We start from the raw sequence: 24321 nt of genomic DNA, 5'->3' as shown, positions 1-24321 counted from the left end.
GCAGTGTGATGTACTTACCTCTAGAAACCCCTCAATCTCCTCAAACACTTGAAATACATATGTATTATAAACTGTAAGCTTAATAGGAATTAATCTTCTTACAGTAACTAGTCAGCTATGCACAAAGGTGACATGATAGCTCAGTGGTTAACGCTGCTGCCTCGCAGCACCTCAGGCAACTATCTGTGTGGAGTTTGCACATTCTCCCAGTGTCTGCATGGGTTTCCTCAAGGTGCTCTTATTTCTTCCTACAGTCCAAAGACGTGCAGGTCAGGTGGATTAGCCATGGGAAACGCAGGGCTATAGGGATAGAGTAGGGCTTCGTTCTGGATGGGATGCTCTTCGGTGTGGACTCGATGGGCCAAATAGCTTACTCCTACCTGAAGGGATCCTACAATTCAAATTCTCTTCACCCAACCATTCTGGGTTAATTGTGACACAAGGTAGTAAGTCCACCGTATCTCTTGCTTTTTTGTGAACTGAGAACTTGTCGTCACTAATTAACTATCACATTTACTTTCTTAACATTCAAATACAATGATTTATCCATTTTCTTAACCATATGGCACTATGAAAATATAATTCACCTCATTTGTGTTAGCAGGAGAATTACAAGATAAAGTAATATCAATGTTTCATTTCAGTTTAGGTTGCTCTGTTAGATATGGTTACTGGGCATTAGTTTGCCCACATAATGTAATGAAGATTGCACAAATCATCTATGGTCATTCTAAGCAGTGCTAACATAGATGCATCTATAACAGACTAGTGGGAACGTGGACAAATAAATTGTTCCCTGGTGATTTTTTTTCATTACCTGCTGGAAGTGTAAGTATGTAGCTATGTGTCGCTGAATTTAACCATTGGCATCCTTGAGCCATTCATTGTGATAGGTGCAGGAAACGCCTTCTGTGAGTGCATTCCATGTTCTTGCTGCAATATTGCTTTCAATGTTTTTTTTAATTAGGAGCACCAATTTGAGGTACTGTGTGGTAATTTGGGAGGTTTTCTTGACCTTGGTTAGTCTTAAATAATGAACCCTGGAGTCGATGTTGTGGGCTCCCAGGGCAATTTCCTTATGACTGGATACCACTATATTTTCACATCTGGCAGAATAGGATGTACCCAGAGATTTGCTTGAGAGGAATGGAATGTTGACTGATGGCTGTGATTGTTTAAACATGACAATGGCAGGTTGCTGTTTGACTGCTCTGTTTCAACTCTAAAACAGCACTTCCAACTTTAGCCCTGGTCTTCAGATGTTGCAGAGGAGGCTTTTGCAGATTTGTAGAAATGGAGGTGTTTACAGAAATAGAACATAGACTATAAAAGGTTTCAAACACTTGGTTCAGAAATTTTATATTGGATGCATGTAAACATGGTCTGTAATCTGTTCCAACTAGATGCCTAATGACTCAACCTCTCTTCATGGTGCCCATATTAAACAATATTATGCATTGTTTCTATTTCTACCACCTTTTAGAAATCATGAACAAACCTGACTGACACAAAACACCCTCAACTTTCCGTCTTCTAATTATCATTTTATCTTTCATCAATTTCCTCTCCAAGGCCTTTGGACATATTGCTGTGAAGCTCAAAACCCATGTCTCTTGCCAAAAATCATTTAGATTGTTTAGCAAAGTTCTACCTTTTTATATGCCAATTTAGGATTGCCCTCATTTGCTTCCATTCTTTCCATGGTCGGCTGAATTTGTTTTCCAGAGAAAATGCTTGGACATTAATGGTTATTCCTATGTAAATGAGCAAAAGCCACTGACAAATTCCATTTTTTTTTGCAACTGGTTAATGCTAATTGACAGACTGATGTTATTTAAAATATGAGATGCAGAGATCCCAATCAGTGGGTAATTTGGTAGAGGCTTGGTCATTCAAAGAGTTTGAGCACCTTGGGGCGGGGATGGGTGTGGGGGTGAGATTGTGGGTAGAATAGTTGGATGTGGGGAGGGAATAATCAGCACTTAAAATCAAGCCACATCTTTGCAACAGATCATCTGTCCACTGTGCTCATACCTCTGCTACAAGGACATCTGCAAGCGAGACATGAACGTTGGCGACATTTAGTATTAGCAAATGGGAGACAGTCTCTGAAGCTGATGATTTTGGTTTGGAAAGACATATTGGAATAGATGAGTGGAAACTGGAAACTCGGTGTCAAGAAAAGGGCTTGGAGAAAATGGAGACCAATGTATTGTGCCAACTTCTTAGCCCACTCTCCTCTGCTGCAGCAGCAGCTGCCATGCCAGAGTAGGGCTCCTGATCCATAGCAAGAGATGCTTAACATAAAAGTTGGCAAGACCAAGCCATAAACCATTGTCAGAAGACTGATATGAGGAATTTTGAAGGAGAGTAAGTATTATTTTGTCACTTCATTGAGTATATTCATCCTTTCATAGAGTTCACAAAACTGATGAACTGATCATTGTAACTTTGCTGTTTGTGGCAGTTTGCTGTACGCAAATGGCTACGTTTCTTCCTTTACAAGAGTGATTACACTTGAAAGGTAGTTGAACACAGTGGGATGTGTTGTAGTAGTGAAAGGTTCCCCCCCCCCTTAACATTGCAAAAGAGTCAAAGTTATGGGAAATTAGCTAGTAATCGTAAGTTGTCCTAAGTATGAGTTGTCAATCTTAAACATTAACCAATTTGGGATATCAAAGTAGAATCTAATGAATTGTAACTGAAACAAAGAATACTGTGTAGAATATATATGTCATACTGTTGAAAATTACAATGGAGCTTTGCCTGGGCACTGCTAAATAATGTTATTTTTAAAAATATGTATCTCGTTTGTAAACCGTAGTATTATGGGCTGCATGTGAAATCAGATTACTGCTGTATATGATTATGATTAGATTAGATACCCTACAGTGTGGAAACAGGCCCTTTGGTCCAACAAGTCCACACCGCCGCTTGAAGCATTCCCCCAGACCCATCCCCCTATAACCCACACACCGCTGAACACTATGGGCAATTTAGCACGGCCGATCCACCTAACCTGCACATCTTTGGACTGTGGGAGGAAACCGGAGCACCCGGAGGAAACCCACACAGGCACGGGGAGAACGTGCAAACTCCACACAGACAGACGTCCGAGGCTGGAATCGAACCCTTTGTCTCATTATTTTGTGGAATGCATTGCCAGAGAGGGTAGCTGAGTCAGCCTCATTAGGGGCATTTAAGCAGCTATTAGATAGGCATATGGATGATAGTACAAGGTAGTGGTGGAGGTGGCACAACACCATGGGCCGAAAGGCCTGTACAGTGCTGTACTGTTGTATGTTCTATTTGTCTGTGCCTTCAAAGATAATATGTAATTTGTGAGCTGATGTATCAATAGTTTTTTAAATTTTCTTGTTATTTTGCATGTATCAATGGTATTGACTTCAGCGTCTGTTGTGTGGCAGTCATTTTGATTAGATACCTAAACATGTAACTGCAAAGTTTGATCATTTTTTTTGGTCATCTGAGTCCTAAGTAAAATTTTAGATTTGAAATGGATTTATGATGATTAAAGTTTGTGCTGTTTTGGTGATGATTGAGAATAACCTTGATAAATGCTTGATATGAAAAAGTATCTACATTGATTAATAAGTAGCTAGTAATGTTATAAGCACTCTAATTACATTAGAGAGCTCAGTAATCACTCTCATATTCTACTGAAATTTCAACATCGAAGAGCCACATTGTATAGTGGTTATTATACTTTTCAAGTAAAATAGAATGCTAGACATTGCTGGAGGAGGGAGCAGTTCCATATTAGATAGCAGTGAACGAAGTAGATACAGTAAGATGGTCTGAACCTGGAACAAAGTAATTTTTAAATAAAGACTTCTATATTTAAACAGATATGCAAGGAAGTTAGAGAGTCACAAGAATTCTAGAGTAGCTACAATGAGAGACTTAAATATCTGAATATAGATGGAATAGTAGTAGTTGGTGTAAAAGGCAGAAGTGGCAGTAGCTCCTAAACTGTGTTCAAGAAGATTTTTAAGAGTATGCACCCAGTCCCATTGGGAAAGGAGCTAGTATTGAACCTAGTTCTCAGACAAGAGGTGGGCTAATTGGATAAAATGGCAATAGGGGAACATTCAACGGGCAGCGATCATTATGTCATTATGTTTAGGTCAGCTGTGAACCAGGAGTAGTTCAGAATAGAAATACTTAACTGGGGAAAAATCAACTTCAATGGATCTTTGTTACATAAATTGTAGCCAGTTTTGTCAGTTTGTTAAAAAAAAGAGTTTAAGTTCTTTCAAGATACTTTTCCCTTCAGTGTGAACGTATGGCAAACAAATCCAGGCAGCTTTGGATAATAAGAGAGGTAGAGATTAGGATGAACTAAAACACATGCTCATCACAGATCTCAGGTAGGCAGTAAACTGAGAACCCAGATGAATGTAGAAAGTTCAAAGGAAAAGTGAAAAAACAAATAAAGGGCACAAAGCGAGAACAATGATGAGTTTAGTTGCCAATACCAAAGAAAATTTAAAAGTCTTAAATTGATATATAAAAGACTGCTCAGAAGAAGAGTGGAAATAAGAAGACTAACTTAATTATCACAATTGTCATTTCAAACAGGCTAAATTCAGGTTACACTTTGAACACTCACTACTTGAACAGAAGTAGTGAGTGGAAGAAAACACTTGAAATTGGCAGAGCAGCTCATGATTAATTTTAAAAGGGGCTACAGATGTGACATCATTCCCATATAAGTTAAATTGTACAAATGTGTAATTCTGCAAACAATGTAAGATGTGAACTCCAAATTAAGAAATTTCATTTATTATTAAAAATTAGCATATGCATGAAATGTAATGTTACTAAGTGATGGCATCGTCATCATCTAATAAAGGAATTAGTGAGCATGGAATAGGACCTTCTGATAATCAAAAAGCAGCCCATGAAATTTGAGAAGTAATTCTGAAGAAGAACACTTTGGGTGGCAATGCTGTTATTTTATCCACTGGTGAAATTCCTAGTAAGATTTATCAAAGAGAATTTGCAAACCCTGGAGAGCAATTTTCATACTTACACTTTGCCTGCTGATATACCTTTAATGTCTTTTAAAAGTTAATGTAAAAATCATGCTTTTGATGACAGACCATCTTGATTATAACATTTGTCCTAATGCAGCAGTGTTTTATTTTCAATTTTCTGTAAATCTTCACTGCTTAGCTTATTTCAATACCTGCTACGCCAGGATCTGTTGTGCATGCTACGAGATAATTACCTTTCTAAGCCTGAAAACCAATAATCAGACTATAAAAGTCTTTGTGCATACGAATCTCCACACAATGTGAGGAAAATAGGTTTGGGCCATAGACTGACAGCAAATGCTGGGAAAGTGCAATTTTTGCTGTGGCAACAAGTCAACTTAGTCTACTGTAAAAAGTGTTTTTCATTCAATGTAGAATGTCTTGTGGCATCTCTGCCACTGAGTTAAGTAATGCATGTATGCAGCTTTCTTCTGTCAAATGATAGGTTTGTCTAACAAAGTTGTATGATTACTAAATTTCATTAAATGAGGCTTACTTAGAATAGCCGTGCTATGGTATTTCATCTTTGTTTTCATTTAAGTGTAATATTTTTGTCTTGCAATGAGAATTAATTTAATGTAGTTATGTTAGTTAAATTCTAATTCTGCAATCGTGTAAGTTTGGTTTATACTAAGTTGTATCTCAGTTTCTTTGCAAAAACACTGTACCTGTAACAATAAGGGAAAAAATCTTATTTATAAAGAATCTTTTAATATTCTCAATGTTGTGAATTAATAATAGTACTTTTGAAATATAGTCAGTGCTCTTTGCAGCTAAATGTGGCAAACAATTAGTTCACATCAAGGTCCCAGGGATGACAATTAGATGAATGAGTATTTTATCTGCTTTGTTGACTTTGCTTGAGGGATGAGGTGTTTTTGCTCAACAATGACAATTACACACCAAGTTTTTACTGTTAATATTATTTAATTATGAACCAAGTCTCTCAAATCATCAAAATTCAGGATAGTTGTTTAATCATTATTTTTGTCATATAATTTTATTATTTTGTCTGTTTTATTAATTGTATCAATTGTGGCAAGAAATGGTTAATGGAATACTAACTGTATTCTAATTATAATGATGTAAAAAAATCACACAATTAATATAGCGAGACTAAAGCATGTTATTTTCTTTTACAAGGGCTATGATAAGCCAAGCAGTTTAATGATTTTCAGTGCGAAATTTTTGGTGCACTCTCTTCTAGTTATTCTCGCCTCACCAAAAGAGTCATAAGACGTGCTGTTTCCATTGTTTAACAGGCAGAAACTGTAAATAAAAGTTTTTACCTCTGACAAAAATGCATGAGTTCTCACTGTGTACTCAACTGAAATCAAATGTACTGTAATACCTGAAAACATCATTGAAGTGATTAATAAATGATTTTTGCACCCAAGTAAAAATTGTGTATCAAACAATTTAGCACATTGGTTGCCAAAATGAGTTTAATGCAGATGTTTTATTTAAATCAAGAACTTTGCAATTCATTTAACATTTTATTCACTAACAGACAGTTGACATTAGAAAAATACAGCAGCGGGATATGTTGTGAAGATTTCACTGTAGTCAACATTTCAATCTTTAATTAATTAAGTTACCTTAATTGTACTGTTGTTCACAGTAAGTGGCAAAGGGGAAATGATACTGATGATAATTCTATTCGCATTGTACTGTAATTTGAGTTGATAAACGTATTTGCTTTTTCAGACTTGTTTTATTTACTCCATTTATTACTTTAAAATATTTGAAATTTTGAATGCCTAATGCTTTAATGAAATTTCCTGTAATGTGATTCCTCCATTTCTGGTGCTATCAAAGTTTTGTGTTGAATTTCGATGAAAGCAATATCCATAAGACTAGAACTGTGACTGCTTAAATTTAATCTCTCCTACTTGAATGAGTTCTAAAGAAATGTGGTTGCTAGTGAATAATTGAGTATATGATTAACATAGTACAATACACAGCAATAGGGAAGTTTCTCTGGCATGCAACTCTTGTATTGAAAATGGTTTCACACATTTGTATTAATGTATTCAAGGCTGTAGAAGGAAAGTTAATTTTCCAGCTTAAATATTTAATTCAAGCTTAAAATTTAGCCTGTAATTAGAGTTCCCAAATGGCAAGAACATGGGGTATTTGTCCATTTTAATTAGATTGTTGTTTACCTATTAATTATATAGCATATCTTGTCATATAGTTTTGATGATAACAGATGGTGCTAGGAGTTAGTGAAGGTTTCAACAAAATAAAAATACACATGATTTATTAAGTTGCACTTTATTATTGACTGGTTTACTCTAATCAGATAATGCTATTTTAAAAATTTCTTTAATATAATTTAGGTTGATAGTAGTAAGAATCCCACATTTTTCATTGTGTTCATTGTTATTTAAAATATATTAAAGAAAGGCACGTGTGCGATATCTTTTTAGAAGTATGTTTTAAAATATGTCCCAGAGTTTAATAGTGAGCATTTTTGACTGAGATGAGCAGGACTATATTTTTTTTTAAAAAGCCAAAGAAGTGTGCATGCTGGAATCAGAAAGAAAAACAGAAACCTATCTTTGGTTTTGAAGAAGGGCCACTCTGCTTTCTCTCCATAGATGCTGCCAACCCGCTGAGTTTTTCTAGCAATTTCTGTTTTTGTTTCTAAAGACCATACTATTCTTATATATAACCAGCAAGATCTGGTAAGAAGTATCTAAGGAAGTTGACTGCTAAAAATTCCTGAATTTAAAGAATGGGAAAAGCAAAGGTTTATTGGATAAAAGGGTGTCAGAGGTTGTTGATAGTGTGATTGAACAGATTGGTAGCTGTAGAAATGTATAAGGAAGATGGTGGAATCATGTTATCATCATTGGACGAGTAATCCACAGGCCTAGGCTGCTAATCTGAGGACCTAGATTGAAATCCTGCTAAGGTATCTGGTAGATTTTAATTTCAATTGAAAGCAATTTTTTGTAATGTGACTTTGAAACGATTGTAAATGGTAAAACCTGTCTTGTTTATTAGTGATAACAAAGTGTGGAGCTGGATGAACACAGCAGGCCAAGCAGCATCTCAGGAGCACAAAAGCTGACTTTTCGGGCCTAGGTCCTTTGTTGTTTGCTAATGTCCTTTTAGGGAAGGAAATCAGTCATCCTTATCTGATCAGGTCTACACGTGACCCCAAATGTACCGTAATGTGGTTGCGTCATAACTGTTTTCTGCATTTTAGGACACATAGCTTAAAGACATTCAAGGATGGGAAATACATACGGGCCTTGCAAGCAAAACCTGCATCCCATGAAAGAATAAATTTTAGAAATGTTATATGGTGAATGGAGAGTCAAATGCTAAACAGTTAAAATTCAGAGTACAGTGGTAAGAAACTTGGAATATTTTCTTCAGGGCCAGTCAACAGAGAAAACTGGATTGTGCCATAGAAATGTAATGGCACAGAAAGAGGATTTTCAGCCAATTTTGTCTTCATTCACTGAAATTATCGAGATGAAAGTGATTTCTTCACACACAAAGTGGTGAGACAGTGGAATTTTCTGCCACAGAAAGCAATTGAGGCCAAAAAGCTATTCTTTGGATTAAAGAGATCAAAGCGTATGGGGAGAAAGTGTGAACAGAATACTGAGTTAGACGATTAGCCTTGATCACATTGAATGGCAGAGTTGTCTTAGAGGATCAAATAGCCCATCCTTGTTCCCATTTCCTTCGTTTCTATATTGACCACCCATTCTAATCTGACTTTCTAGCACTTGATCTATAGCCTGGCAGATAACAGTGCTTCAGATGCAGATTCACGGTCCTTTTCACTGAATTGAGGGTTTCCACCTCAATGACCAAACCATGCAGCGAATTTCAGACATATACCCTCTGCGACCAGAACTGTGCGCAAAACTCTAGCTGTAGCCTAATCAGTGCCTTGTTCCCAAGCTGTGTTCCTATTTTTGTATTCATTAGCTCAGTCAGTGAAGGAAAGCATCTCCCATGCAAACTTTATTACCCTACCTGCATGTCCTACCTATTTCTGGGATCTGTGCACGTGCATGCCAAGGTTTGTTAATATTGTCCCGTTTATTGTGTATTTCTTTGTTTTGTTTGCTTTCCTCAAATGCATAACGGTGCATTTCCAGCAATTGAACTGCGTTTGCCACTTTTCTGTCCACTTAGCTAAATCATAAAAGTCATCTTCTGCAACCACCTGGCTAATTTTTGTATCATCTATCAATTTTCCAATCCCTTCAACAGTTGTCTAACCAACTAATATATGTCACAAGCAGTAATGGACTTAACACTGAGCACTGTGGAGCACCATTATCAATCATGTTTCATTTTTCCTGTCTCTGGGCCATGTTCATATCCAACTCCTCACGTTCCCCTGTATTCCATAATCTTTAATTTTTCTGATCAGTCTACATGTGGGTCCTTGTCAAATGGCTTACTGAAATCCATGGAGGCAGTGTCCACTGCATTACCCTCACCAGTCCTCCTTGTTATTTCTTCAAAAATTGCAACTAAGTTGGTAAGATGACTTTTCCTTAAGAAAACCGTGGGGACTACGCTTGATTAATCTGTGCTTTTAAGCTTGTGGTAATTTGACCACCAGAGAAAGACTGACCAACATAAAATTATTTGGCCTATCCTTTGCACCCTTTTTGAATAATAGTACAACATTTACTGACCATCAGTCCTCAGGTAACTTGCCTGCATCTAGTGAATTTAGAAAATGATCCTCGGAGCATCCACTATTCTCTTCCTGACTTCTTTAAGCCACTTTGATATGATTCATGTGGTTCCAGTAACTTATCCATCTTTAAGGAGGTCATTCTGGTGTTCCACAGGGATCACTGCTGGGTCCACTTTTGTTCGTCCTTTATATAAATGATTTTGATGAGAATATATAAAGCATGATTAGTAAGTTGCGGATGACACCAAGATTGGTGTTATAGTGGACAGTGAAGAAGGTTATCGACAATTGCAAAGAGATCTTGACCAGTTGGGTCAATGGAATGAAGAATGGCAAATGGAGTTTAATTTGGATAAATGTAAGGTATTTCATTTGGTAGAATAAACAAAGACAAGACTTATACAGTTAAAAGTAAAGCCTGGGGCAGTGTTGTAGAACAGAAGGACCTAGGAGTTAAGGTACATAATTCTTTGAAGTTTGCATCACATATATAGATAAGATGGTTAAGAAGGCATTTAGCACGCTTGCCTTCATTGCTCAGAACTTTGAACATAGGAGGTGGGATGCTATATTGATGTTGTACAGGATGTTGGTAAGTCCTCTTCTGGAGTGCTGTGTACAGTTCTGACTGCCCTGTCATAGGAAGGATGTTAGTAAGCTGGAAAAGGGTTCAGAAGAGATTTACCAGGATGTTGCCTTGAATGGAGTGTTTGAGTTATATGAAGAGGCTGGATAAGCCCAGGACTCTGTTCATGAGAGCGTACAAGGTTGAGAGTTGACCTTCTAGAGATTTATAAAATAGTGAGGGGCATAGATAAGGTGAATGGCAGATGTTTTTTCCCTCGGGTGGGGGGATTTCAAGACAAGGGGACACGTTTTTAAGATGATTTGACAAAGATTTTAATAAAAGAACTCTGAAAGGCAATTTTTGTTTCATATATGGAGTGATCTGTGTTTGGAATGAACTTCCAGAGGAAGTGGTGAATGCGGCTATGGTTTAAACATTTAAAAGGCACTTAGATAAGTACATGAATGGGAAATGTTTGGAGGGATATGGACCAAGTGCAGGCAAGTAGAACTAATTTAGTTTGGGATTATGGTCGGTATGGACTGGTTGGACTGAAGGGTCTGTTTCCACGCTGTATGACTCCATAATACTCCCCATCTCCTGTTGCTCATTTCACCTAACCTTTGTTGTGTCATCTCTCTAATTTGAGAAATCAGAAACTAAGCACTGATTACAACCATGACCACATCTTCTGCATCCACACAGAAACATTTTTGGATTACCCTCAATTTTACTAACCAATGCTTTTTCATATCCTATCTTTGCTTTCCTAATTTCATTTTTTCAATTCACACCTGCACTTTGTAGATTCCTATACATTTCTTAAAGTATATTTTTTAAGAGATTGTCATAAGCTCTATTTTTCAGCTTTATCTTGCATGGATTACGAGGGGGTGCTTGTAGAATTTTGCTGTTTAAATGTCTCCCATGATTTGTCACTGACTTTCCTTCGAGTAACTATCCAGTCCCCATTTATCAGATCAACTCAGCTCTGCAAAACTCGCTTTTCACCAGTTAAGAACTGCTTCTCCAAATGGTCACCTATTTGATTCACCTGCCCAAATTCGTTTCCCACAACTAAATATAGAATCATGTCCGGTCTTATTGGATATAAGTGCTGGCTAAAAGGGTTCTCTTGATTGCAATTCCAGAATTTTGTGCTTTGTGACTTTCATAGTGTTTGTATCCCAGTTAATATTTGGCTAGTTGAAGTTCCCAACAATTGTTGCCCTACTGTTTTGCACTCAGAAATTTGCCAATGTATTTGCGCCACTAACTGCCCTACTATTTTCCCCCTCACACCTAGCAGTGTGTATGCCATTGTTTTGTTTGTGTGCTTCGTTTGGTGATTAACTTATCAAGGGCTATTTATGATGGTCGATAAATACTAGCCCTGATTGAAATTAAAGCTCTCTTGACACTGTCCCCATCAATCACTCCCAGCATAGGTACAGCATAATTATGTACAGATTAAAGCTGTTTCTGCTCGTTTAAACTGAAAGTGAACTATAAGTAAAGGTTCCCCAAGACTGCCCCATCAGACACATCTAGGACTGGGATAATACGGTAAAGATTCCTGAAGTTTCCTGAAAACTCTATACCAAGGAATTTGAGCTGCCATCCTTGCCCCTCTAAAGTCAGGTTTCTGTTATAGCAATAATATCATATTGCTCTATAGCAATAATATCGTATGTCTCTGTCTGTGTCTTTAGGTCATTTGCTTTATTTACTACACTCCTTTTGGTTACATACACACTTTTTTAATATTGCCAAATTCCTACACTGTGCTGCTCACACACTCTGCTTTTTGGCTTTTAATGTTACTCACTAAGTTTTTTGCTCCTGTTGCCAGCACTGAATGTACTTTCAGGTTCACAACTCCTTGCCAATCTAAGTTAAGCCATCCCCAACAATGCGAGCATTTGTCAATGCAAGGGTGTAGATTGCCTGCCTTGTGCATATCTCACCTTCCCCAGAATCTGGTGTCTGTCCACCTGTATCAGCTTTCCAGGCAAGGACACTCGGGACTCTCTGTTCTGTAACCTTTTTTAAAATTTTGTTATTTACTTTCTGTTGTAATACTTCATTCTTGTGACCAAAATAATTCACTTCATACAGTGTTCCCATAGGCCATATGCAATGACTGATAGTAATACTAGTCAAGTCAGCTCTCCAAGTAAAAGCCAGCTTTTAGACCACAAGTTGTATTTTTCTTTTGGTTTGTAATGATGTCAGGCATTGAACATATATTTTAAAAACTCAGGTGTGTGCACACAATACAGTATTAAGTCAGAAACGATACTTTTGAAATTGGATGAAATTCCAAATTTTCCCACTGTCCAAGTGTAGCAAAGGTGTTGAACTCTACCTTTAAGAATACCTATTGAACTCCATGTGAAAGGAGCACTGTCGCCATGAAGTCAGATCACACGAGTCTGGAACTTGAGTTTGTATGGTTGCAGAGATCATCAAATCTTTGAATTGTTACAGTGTAGAGGGTGGTCATTCAGACCATTGTGTAAGCACCAACTCTCCAAACGAGCAAAAAAAAATCAGAACTGTGGATGCTGGAAATCAGAAACGAAACGGAAATTCTTGGCAAAACTCAGGTCTGACCGCAATCTGAGAGAGAGCAGAATTAACGTTTCAGTGACCCATAAGAAGGGCCACCGGACCCAAAGCGTTAATTCTCTGTGCTATACCCTCATCTTCTCCCAGCACATTGTTTTCTTTTATCAAAATATTATTTAATTCCCTTTTGAATGCCTCAATTGTACCTGCCTTCGATGCATTTTCTGACAGTGCAATCAAGACTCTAAGCACCTGCATGAAAAATTCTTCCCTTATGACTTTAGCTTATTTTACTATAAATATGTCCTCTTGTTTTCAAACCTTTCAAAAGCTATTTAATTCTGTCCTTATGATTTTGAATACATTGAGCAGGTTTTACCTCAGCAATTCTTTCCACCAAGGAAAACAGTCTTGATTTCTTCAGTCTGTTTCCAGACTGATTCCTCCACCCTGCACACATTCTTGTAAACTTCTTTTGCACTTTCTCCAGTGCGTTCACATCCTTCCAAAAGTGTGGTCTCTAGCAATGGGGGAGGGGAAGGGGACTCTGAAATAAAGAGAGAGGATGGAGAAGGCGACGATGGAAGGTAAATAGAGGAGCAGATAGGTGGAGAGAAGATGGACAGGTTAAGGAGGCGGGAATGAGGACCCACCCGCTCCTCCCTCCCCACCGACCAACACCCATCCCAACTCCCTACCTACACTCACCTTGACTGGCTTCATCCCCGCCTCCTTGACCTGACCATCTTCTCTCCACCTATCTGCTCCTCTATCCACCATCCATCATTGCCTCCCCCTCCCTCTCTTTATTTCAGAGTCTCCTTCCCCCCTCCCACCTCTATTTCTGAAGAAGGATCCAGACCCGAAATATCAGCTTTCCTGCTCCTTGCTGCAGCCTGGCCTGCTGTGTTTATCCAGCTCTACACCGTGTTATCTCAGACTCCAGCATCAGCAGTTCCTACTATCTCTCAGTATGTATTAACATACTTTGTCTGCAAAGAATAGGTCCCTGTGTAGTTTCCAGAACAAAACAGTGTGACACACTGTGAACCCAACTCCGATTCTTACATTGGTGGCAGCATAATTTTTTACACATTCAAGGTTATTTAACAAGTATTGTCCGATTGCAGAATCATAGCTTAATACTGTTGAGTTGTGCTGGTTCGATACAGTCAGTAGCTAGCTTGTGGATACAGTAGCATCCTGGGAATAGCTGTAAATTAGGAATTGAAAAGGAAGGAGGAACTCAAATTACAATTACCAAAGAAGTAGTACTGATGAAATTGTTGGAACAGTAAGCTGAAAAGCCCCATGTTCTGCTGAACTTCATCCTCAGGTCTTAAAAGAACTAAGCAGTGAAATATTTGATGTGCTGGTTTTAATTTTCTAAACCTATTAGATTGAGGGAATGTTCCTTTAAGTTGGAAAATAGTTAATATAACTCTTCTATTCAAAAAAGGGAGAAGAACTTAGGTTGTACTTAGATTTCCAGAAGGATTTGGGTTAATATGCCAAATCAAAGGTTATTGTAGAAACTAAAAGCCCATGGTGTAAGGGGTAACATGTTGGTATATACAGAGGATGGATTGCTCACAGGATGCAGGGAGTAGTAACAAATAGTTCTTTTTTGCATTACCAGTTTGTCACAAGTGGAGTGCCGCGGGGTTGATGCTGGACCCTCAACTGTAATTGATGTAATTAATTTGGATGAAAGTATCAAGGATTATGGGAGTTAAATTTACAGATGACATAGATAGCAAAATGAATTGTGAAGAAGGCATGAGGAGCCTCCAAGATAACAAGGTGTAGAGCTGGATGAACACAGCCGGCCAAGCAGCATTTTAGGAGAAGAAAAGCTAATGTTTTGGGCCTGGATCCTTCATCAGAAATGGGGGAGGGGAAGGGGGTTCTGAAATAAATAGGGAGAGAGTGGGAGGCGGATAGAAGATGGATAGAAGAAAAGATAGGTGGAGAGGAGACAGACTGGTCAACGAGGTGGGGATAGAGCCAGTAAAAGTGAATGTAGGTTGGGAAGTCGGAGGACATAGGTCAGTCCGGGGAGGACGGACAGGTCAAGGGAGCATAATGAGATTAGTAGGGAGGAGATGGGGGTGTGGCTTGAGGTGGGAGGAGGGGGATAGGTGAGAGGAAGAACAGGTTAGGGAGGCGGAGACGAGCTGGTTTGGTTTTGGGATGTGGTAGGGGGAGGGAAGATTTTTGAAGCTGGTGAAATCCACATTGATACCATTGGGCTGCAGGGTTCCCAAGCAGAATATGAGTTGCTGTTCCTGCAACCTATGGGTGGCATCATTATCCCAAGCAGAATATGAGTTGCTGTTCCTGCACCCTGCGGGTGGCATCATTATCCCAAGCGGAATATGAGTTGCTGTTCCTGCAACCTACGGGTGGCATCATTATCCCAAGCGGAATTCCAAGCTTCAAAATCTCCCCTCACCCCCACTGCATCCCAAAACTAGCCTAGCTCGTCCCCGCCTGCCTAACCTGTTCTTCCTCTCACCTATCCCCTCCTCCCACCTCAAGCCGCACCTCCATTTTCTACCTGCTAACCTCACCCTGCCCTCTTGACCTGTCCGTCCTCCCCGGACTGACCTGTCCCCTCCCTACCTCCCCACCCATACTCTCCTCCCTACCTGTCTTCTCCTCTATCCATCTTCGGTCTGCCTCCCCCTCTCTCCCTATTTATTTCAGAATCCTCTCCGCATCCCCCTTTTTAGTCTTTGTCATCAATACATTTAGCAACCATAGATTTAGTCCCTAATATAAAACAAGGGACTATGAATGCTGGAGATTTAAAATAAACAAAAGCAGAAATTGGTGGAGAAACTCAGTAGATCTGGCAGCAGCATAGATACAGTCCCTTCTTAGATATTGACATAGAAATTAAATAAGGATCAGTGCAAAAATCTCAACTGAGCTACTCCATTAATTGCAACTCACCAAATCAAAAATAATCTGTGTTTTCTTGCTTTGTATCCTTAATATGTCCTCCTCTTCACTGTCACCTCCTATTATCTGTCATATATTTTGTGTGGTGAATGCCTTCTGGAAATCCAGGTACATTGCATCTACAGGCTCCTCTTATCAATGTATCTTATTACTACCTCAAAGAACACTAATATGTGAGTTTGCTCGCTGAGCTGGAAGGTTAGTTTTCAGACGTTTTGTCACCATTCTAGGTAACATCATCAGTGAGCCTCCGAAGCGCTGGTGTTATGTCCCGCTTTCTATTTATAAATAGAAATATAAATAGAAAGCTGGACATAACACCAGCGCTTCGTCGGAGGCTCACTGATGATGTTACCTAGAATGGTGATGAAACGTCTGAAAACTAACCTTCCAGCTCAGCGAGCAAACTCACATCCAGAACCTCAACCTGAGCTACAAATCTTCTCAAAACTCACTAACACTAATATACTAATCAAATGTGATTTCACTTTAATAAAACCATGTAGATACAGCCTGATTGCGTCAAGTTTTTCTAAGTGTCCTGTGATAAATCGCCTCACTAGATTCATGGCATTTTTCCTATGACAGATGTAAAGCTAACTGCCTGTAGTTTTCTACTTTCACTTCCTAAGTAGAGGAGTTACATTTGCTATTTTCCAGTCTGATTATTCCTTTCCAGAATCTAAGGTGACTTAATCTTCTAAATCTATGTGTCCATTATCTGAGCCGTTTTCTGAAAAGACGCTAGGTGAAGTCCATCAGGACCTGGAACTTTGTCAGCCTTCAGTTCTAACAATTTTCTTAATTTGTTATTTTATCATCCATTCCTTCATGAATTATTTTGTGTTCCTCCTCCCCTTTTACCTCTTGCTTTACAATTGTCTATTAGATATTATTTGTGCCTTCCACAACTTTGAGAGATACACAATATCTGTTCAATTTGCCCCCATTCCCTTGCTTTTTGTTATTTGCTCCTCAGGCTCAGTCATGAATGCTCACTTTACTTACTCTCTACTTTTTCAAATACTGTATCTGTGGAAACTTTTTTGCCTTTTTGTATTTCCAGCTAGTGTTATCTTGTATGCTAATGTCTCTCTTAGTTTATTTTAATCATTGGAGTATAGTACTTCGTCCCATGGAGCCTGCGCTGATGATAAACAAGCACCTGACTATTCTAATTCCATTTTCCGGCCCTTGGCCCATAGCCTTGTATACCACGGTATTGCAACTGCACAGCTAAATACGACTTAAATGTTAGGAGGGTTTCTGCCTCTGCCATCCTTACAGACAGAGCTCCTGCCACCCTTCAATAGGGGAAAACTTTGTCATTCCTTTAAACCACCTGCTTCTGACATGAAATCCATGCCTCCTCATCATTGATCCCTCAACTAAGGGATAAAGTTCCTTCTTTTCTACCCTCTCTATGCCCCTAATAATTTCATGCATCTCAATCATGCTCCTGCTCCAAGGAAAATAATGCAAGTCTTTCCAAACTCTCTTCATAACTAAAACTCTCCAGCCAAGGCAACATCCTGATAAATCTCCTTTGCACCCTGTCCAGTTCAATATCCCTCAGAACCATTCTAAGGAAGGGTCACCAGACCCGAAACATTACATTTGATTTTCTTTTTTTCTTCAGTGACGCTGCCAGACCTGCTGAGATTTTCCAGCAACGTTTATTCCCGATTCACAGCATCCGCAGTTCTTACGGCTTTTATTTGATATTCTTTACGTTCCAGTAGAGCCTCCCTGTTCTTAAACTCTGCGCCTTGGTGAGTAAAGGCAAATATCCCATAGGCCTTCTTAATCAACCTGTCCCACTACCTGAAAGGACTGGTGAACATTCACTGAAGGTCTCTTTGAGACCTTCATGCTTCCCAGCATCCAACCTTTCATCGTGTATTCACTTGCCCTGTTTGTCCTGCCCAAGTGAATCACCTCACACTTATCCAGGTTGAATTCCATTTGCCATTGATCAACCCATTTGACTAGTTTGTCTACATTATCCTGTAATCTCAGACTATCCTCCTTACTATTTACCACCCCACCAATTTCTGTATAATCTGCGTACTTGTAGATCAACCCTGTTACACTCAAGTTTAAATCATTTCTGCATACGACAAATAGCAAGAATCAAACACTGATCCCTACGTCACAAAACACCTCTCAACTTTTCCTTCCTGCCACTCAGCCAATTCTGGACGCAATTAGTCGAATTTCCATGGTCTCTTACGTTTGCTGTCAGTCTCTGAGCTGGGACCTCACAGAAGCCTCGCTGAAGTCCAAGTAGACTATGTGAAATACGTTGCTCTCATCTGGTCATCTTTTCGAGAAATTGAATCCAGTTGGTCAGACGTGACCTCTACTTAAGAAAGCCATGTTGTTTCGTCTTGATTAATCTTGCCTCTCCAAGTGCAGATCAATAACATAGAACATAGAACATAGAACAATATAGCGCAGGACAGGCCCTTTGGCCCTCGATGTTGCGCCAACCTGTGAACCAATCTAAGCCCATCCCCCTCCACTATCCCATCATCATCCATCTGCTTATCCAAGGACTGTTTAAATGCCCCTAATGTGGCTGAGTTGACTACATTGGCAGGCAGGGCATTCCACGCCCTTACCACTCTGAGTAAAGAACCTGCCTCTGACATCTGTCTTAAATCTATCACCCCTCAATTTGTAGCTATGCCCCCTTGTACAAGCTGAAGTAATCATCCTCGGAAAAAAACTCTCACTGGCTACCCTGTCTAATCCTCTGATCATCTTGTATGTCTCTATTAAAACCCCTCTTAACCTTCTCTCCCATGAGAACAGACCCAAGTCCCTCAGCCTTTCTTCATAAGACCTTCGCTTCAGACCAGGCAACATCCTGGTAAATTTCCTCTGCACCTTTTCCAATGCTTCCACATCCTTCCTATAATGGGGCGACCAGAACTGTACGCAATATTCCAAGTGATGCCACACTAGCGTTTTGTACAGTTGCAGCATGACATCACAGCTCTGGAACATGATCCCTCTACCAATAAAACCTAACACACCGAATGCCTCCTTAACAGCACTATCAACCTGGGCGGCACCTTTCAGGAATCTATGTACATGGACACCGAGATCCCTCTGCACATCCACACTACCCAGAATCTTTACATTGGCCCAGTATTCTGCCTGCCTATTATTCTTCCCACAGTGAATCACCTCACGTTTATCTGCATTGAACTCCATTTGCCACATCCCAATTCTGCAGTTTATCCAAACCAAGTCTCCTTGCAACCTGCAGCATTCTTCCACACTTGTGTCCTTCTGAATTGCTTTCAGTATTTTCCCTGCAATTGAGGTTAGACTGACTGATCTGTAGTTTCTTGCTTTATCCCTTGCTTCCTCCGTGAATAACAGTACCACATTGGCTATCCTCCAGCTCTCTGGTATCTCTCCTATGGTCAGAGAGGAATTGAAAATTATTGCCAGTGCCCTGCCTTGCTTCACCTATCAACTAGAGATGCATTTCATCTGATCTTGGAGAATATCAACTTTGAAACCTGCTAGACCATTCAGAACCTCCTCTTTGTCTATGCTCAGTTCTTTAGGTATATCACCGTTCTTTTTTCTGATTTCTGTACCCATCATCCCACTCACTACACAGTGATGCTTAGTGTTCATTTAGAACCTGATCCATATCCTCCAAATCACTGCACAAATTATTACTGTGGTGCTTAATGGACCCTACTCTTTATGTACTTATCCTTATTACTGTTAATGTATTTGTAAAATAACTTCAGATTTTCCTTTATTTTATCTACTATTATATTTCTTTTCTTTTCTGCTTTCGTATATTCTGTCCTGTTGTAGGATCAAGCAAAAATTCCCAATATCTAAAATACTGGACAAAACCCTGGGCTCAGGCTGCAACAAACACACAACTAACAGAAGTAAAATGGCTATCTGGAACCATTGTTCTGCCTGGAATTCCAATTTACACGTCCACTTTAAAAGAACAATTAACTGAAACATGCTGTAGCCCAAGAAAGCTCCAACACCTCGAACTACTTGGAACAGACAGTGTGGAGCCGACAGAGAAACTGGGCATTCACCTTCAATAGAAATCCATTCACATATACCCTTAACAATCAGAAAACCAATTGACTTCAAAAAGAAATACTAGAAACACATATCAGCACGGATTTGAGGGGAGACAATGGTGCACGCAGTCTGTATAACTGCCAGCCTCAGTCTCACTTGGGAGAGCCTTTTTTTAAATTCAACAACATGCTTCTGCACAGGTTCCCCACAGGCTTCCATCTCTAACAGCAGCCTTGGAACCAAGAACACAGAGGCCGAACAGAGAAACTGAATCGTGAAGCCAAACCAAGAACATCATTGGGACAAAGGTCATCTGAGAGGGAGGAAGCCAACCAACTGCTATCCAAATAAAAGCTTTCAGACACAGGCCTGTTCTGAACCAATACATGTGACGGCGAGAACCGACAGTAAGAACCCCAACAACCAGGTGCACTTTAAAACCGTGTTTTCCCCAGTGACGAGCTGAAAATCTCAAAAGCCAAGAGTTCTAAGCCATCTAGCAGGAAGGTTAAGGCTGGTGGCTACGGTGCATGAGGCCCCCAAGGGTAGGAAGTTTGTTTAAAGTTTCTATGATTATAACTGTTGTCTTTAGGTTCTAATAGTGTTTAATCTAGCTAATAATGTATTTAATAGTATTACCTTCCTCTTGTATAATTGATTGTGTCAATTTTCCATGTTTATTGCATTTACTTTAATTTCTTGTATTATACTTAGCTTTTGTATTATAAATAAACACAGGAATTCTTTTGCCCTGAAACATCTGTCTATTGCCTCTTTCATTTTTTTTCTTTATTCATTCACAGGATGAGGGTGTTGCTGGCTAGGCTGCATTTATTGCCCAACCCTAATTGCCCAGGGGGCAGTTCGGAGTCAACCACATTGCTGTGGGTCTGGAGTCACATGATGGCAGTTTCCTTTCCTAAAGGACATGAGCGAACCAGATGGGTTTTTCCTGACAATCGACAATGGATTCATGGTCATCATTAGACTCTTAATTCCAGATATTTATTGAATTCAAATTCCACCATCTGCTGTGGTGGGATTCGCATCCAGGTCCCCAGAACATTATCTGGGTCTCTGGATTAACAGTCCGGTGATAATACCACGAGGCCATTGCCTCCCCGTCATTTCACATTGTCTAAATAAGTCCAGAATCTAGAACCAGGGGACTAGGAGTGATTCAACCTACTTGAAAATCAGAAAATTACTTATTGCTGACCAGAACCCTACACAGTCTCCTGGCCCGCCATTAATCATCACTGAATTGAATGCTGTGTTCAGTTTGATTCTATCTTTAACTATATAGCCATGCACAGTGCGGCCTTCCTTTGGAGTCTTTCTCATGGGGATGTAACTTTGCTGAGTACTATGAAATATATCTTTAAGTGTCACGCACTGACTATCTCCTGACCTATCTCAATTAATTTCCCAGTTCAATCTTCATACCTTCTTAATTGCCTCATTTATGTTCAAAATGCTAGTGAGATCTACTCTTCTCTCCTTCAATCATGTTACAATCATAGCTACCTTAGGGTGTCTTTGCCATAAGGTCATTAATAATCCTGTCTCATTGTACAATACCAGATCTAGAATAACTCTGCTTGCTGTTTGGTTCTGAAATGTGCTGATCTAAGAAAACACACAAAACATGTATTCCACTTGGGAACCCTGCAGCCCAATAGTATCAGTGTGGATTTCACAAGCTTCAAGATCTCCCCTTCCCCTACTGCATCCCAAAACCAGCCCAGCTTGTCCCCGGCTCCCTAACTTGCACTTCCTCTCACCTATCTCCTCCTCCCACCTCAAGGCGCACTCCAGTTACTACCTACTAACCTCATCCTGCCTCCTTGACCTGTCCACCCTCCCGGACTGACCTATCCCCTCTCTAATTCCCCGCTTACACTCGCCTCCACTGGCTCCATCCCTACCTCTTTAACTTGACTGTCTCCTTTCCACCTATCTTCTCCTCTATCCAGCTTGGATCCACCTCCCCCACTCTCCCTGTTTATTTCAGAACCCTCTTTCCCCCTCCCCCTTTTCTCATGGAGGGTCCGGCCCGAAACGTCAGCTTTTCTGCTCCTAAGATGCTCCTTGGCCTGCTGTGTTCATCCAGCTCTACACCTTCTTATGTCATGAACTAACCTTCCAGACTAATTTTGTGAATCTGATTTTTCCAATCTATCTGTAGATTAAAAATCCCTATCATTATTACTCGTATACAAGTTCCCAATATTTTGAGTTGGAGAGCAGTATAGCATGAAAACAGACCTTTCGGTCCAACACGTCCATGCTGAACAGTTAGTCAAAATGAATCTAGTTCCACTTACCAGCATTTGCCCCATCTCCCTATAAATCCTTCCTATTCACATTCCCATCCAATGGGTGTTTAAACCAGCCTCCTCCACTTTTTCATCTGGCAGCTCATTCTATATAAGCGCCACCCTCTGTGTGAAAAAGTTGCCCCTTAGGTCCCTTTTAAGTCCTTCCTGTCTCACCTTAAACCTCTGGCCTCTAGTTTTGGACTCCCCTACCCTGGGGGAAAATCCTTGGCTATTCACCCTATCCATGCCCTTCATGATTTCATAAACCTCTACAAGATCACCCCTCCCAACTTCCGACATTCCAGGGAAAATAGCACCAGCCGATCCAGCCTCTCCCTATAGCTCAAACTCTCCAACCCTGGCAACATTCTTGAAAATCTTTTCTGAACCCTTGCTAGTTTCACAATATCCTTCTTATAGCAGTGAGACCAGAATTGAATGCCATCTTCCAACAGTCACCTAACTAACGCCCTGTTTCTTCCAGTATATTTGCTTCTCTTGTTCTTTGTTAATCTGTATATCCCTTTGGTTAAGAAGTTGAGCTATTGATGCCATCCCATTGTTCACTAAGATTATAGATGCCTTATTGACTTTGCCGTACTATTGTTCATTTGAAATTCCAGCAACTCTATGTAAGATGCCGCCTGCAGCATATATGTGCCCAATTGAGCCTGAATTTGATGCAACAAGAGTAAAAATTGCTAAAACAAGCACGGAGAACCTTCAAATTAAGCTGCAACAGCTTGAAACCCTAACCTTATTTTATGATAGCCTTTATTTCTACCTGATAGGAAAAGATTCAATCAAATAAACATGCATCACTATTCAGCCCATTGTGCCTCTGTTACATCTTTGCTAAAGTATTCTAATATCACACCGCTGAGATGCATGTGTTGAGTATTGATGATTAAATGTTGTTTGGCATAAAGAAGAAATCTCTTCGCAGCAAACAAAGTTATAGAATAAATTTTGTTGTCTGATTTTTACTTAAACCCTCTGGATGCTAATATGTTCCACTAGATTATTTTCTTTCTTAAATATTTCAAATGTTATACAACAGTAGTGGTAAAGGAAAATGTTTTTATTCAAAGAAATAGCAAAATAGCTCACTACCATGAGTGCTAGACATTGGTTTTGTTATTGAAACTTCATTTCTAACAGCAGTATACAAAAGTTCACAATACAGAAAGCTTGTAAAGGTACCAAACAAATTTATAACAGCGGAAAGTTCACTGAAGGGTTTGCGTTTCTCATTATCGAGGTACTTCTGCTGCTGCGATTACACTAAGAGCATCGTTAATTGCTTTAAAATCTGAATGCATGATAAGAATGGATTAATTTGATTTTTGTGTTACTACAAGTGGCAGATGGTTTATGTCTCTGGAATGCTCATGTTGTTAAAAGAGATCCCCGACTTGTTTGTGATTGGTTGGTGTTAATGAAGCATGCTGTGCTGATTATTGATTTAGAAAATGAGTATGACATGAGTATTGTGTGTGTTGCTGTAATAAATTAAAGAGGAGTTTTCTAATAGCCAACAGACATACACACCTTAAGTAACATGAAATCTTTGCATTCTATTTGGGCGGTCTCTGCGCCATCCAACTGCTTTTATTGCATTGTGAAAAGGTGCGTATTGTTAGTTTTGAATGCCATCCAGATGGTCGTCTTTTGACTTGTTTCTCAGAAATTTTGTTTGACAGATTAGAATCATGATTGGAACACAAATTAGTCTGTAGCATAGAAATTAAAATGCTAGACCCTAAACATTTTTGTCCTTGCGAGTTTTGAGAAGATTTGTAGCTCAGCTTGAGGTTCTGGATGAGAGTTTGCTCGCTGAGCTGGAAGGTTCATTTTCAGACGTTTCGTCACCATTCTAGGGAACATCATCAGTGAACCTCCGACGAAGCGCTGGTGTTATGTCCTGCTTTCTATTTATCTGGTTAGGTTTCCTTGGGTTGGTGATGCCATTTCCTGCATTGGTGATGTCATTTCCTGTTCTTTTTCTCAGGGGATGGTAGATTGATTTGGAGCCAGTGTGTTTGTTGATGGAGTTCCGGTTGGAATGCCATGATT

The 24321-nt window shown here is 39.6% G+C and overlaps 1 protein-coding gene across 10 annotated transcripts in view; it reads left to right on the top strand.

Moving 5' to 3' along the window:
- The window catches only part of tbc1d5 (TBC1 domain family, member 5), a 504442-nt gene that overhangs the window by 128978 nt on the left and 351143 nt on the right, over positions 1-24321 (top strand). Inside the window, exon 3 of one of the 10 annotated variants that reach the window (XM_059638253.1) lies at positions 19694-20469. The exons of the other annotated variants lie outside the window; for them this stretch is intronic. The gene's annotated coding sequence lies outside the window, so the exon portion shown is untranslated. The remainder of the gene's footprint in view (positions 1-19693; positions 20470-24321) is intronic. 10 annotated transcript variants of the gene reach the window in all.

The sequence above is a fragment of the Stegostoma tigrinum genome, chromosome 2 (assembly GCF_030684315.1).
Source record: "Stegostoma tigrinum isolate sSteTig4 chromosome 2, sSteTig4.hap1, whole genome shotgun sequence".
In the NCBI taxonomy this organism is placed as follows: Eukaryota; Metazoa; Chordata; class Chondrichthyes; order Orectolobiformes; family Stegostomatidae; genus Stegostoma; species Stegostoma tigrinum.
The sequence above is the reverse complement of the archived record's forward strand: the minus strand, read 5'-3'. Positions and strand labels throughout refer to the sequence as shown.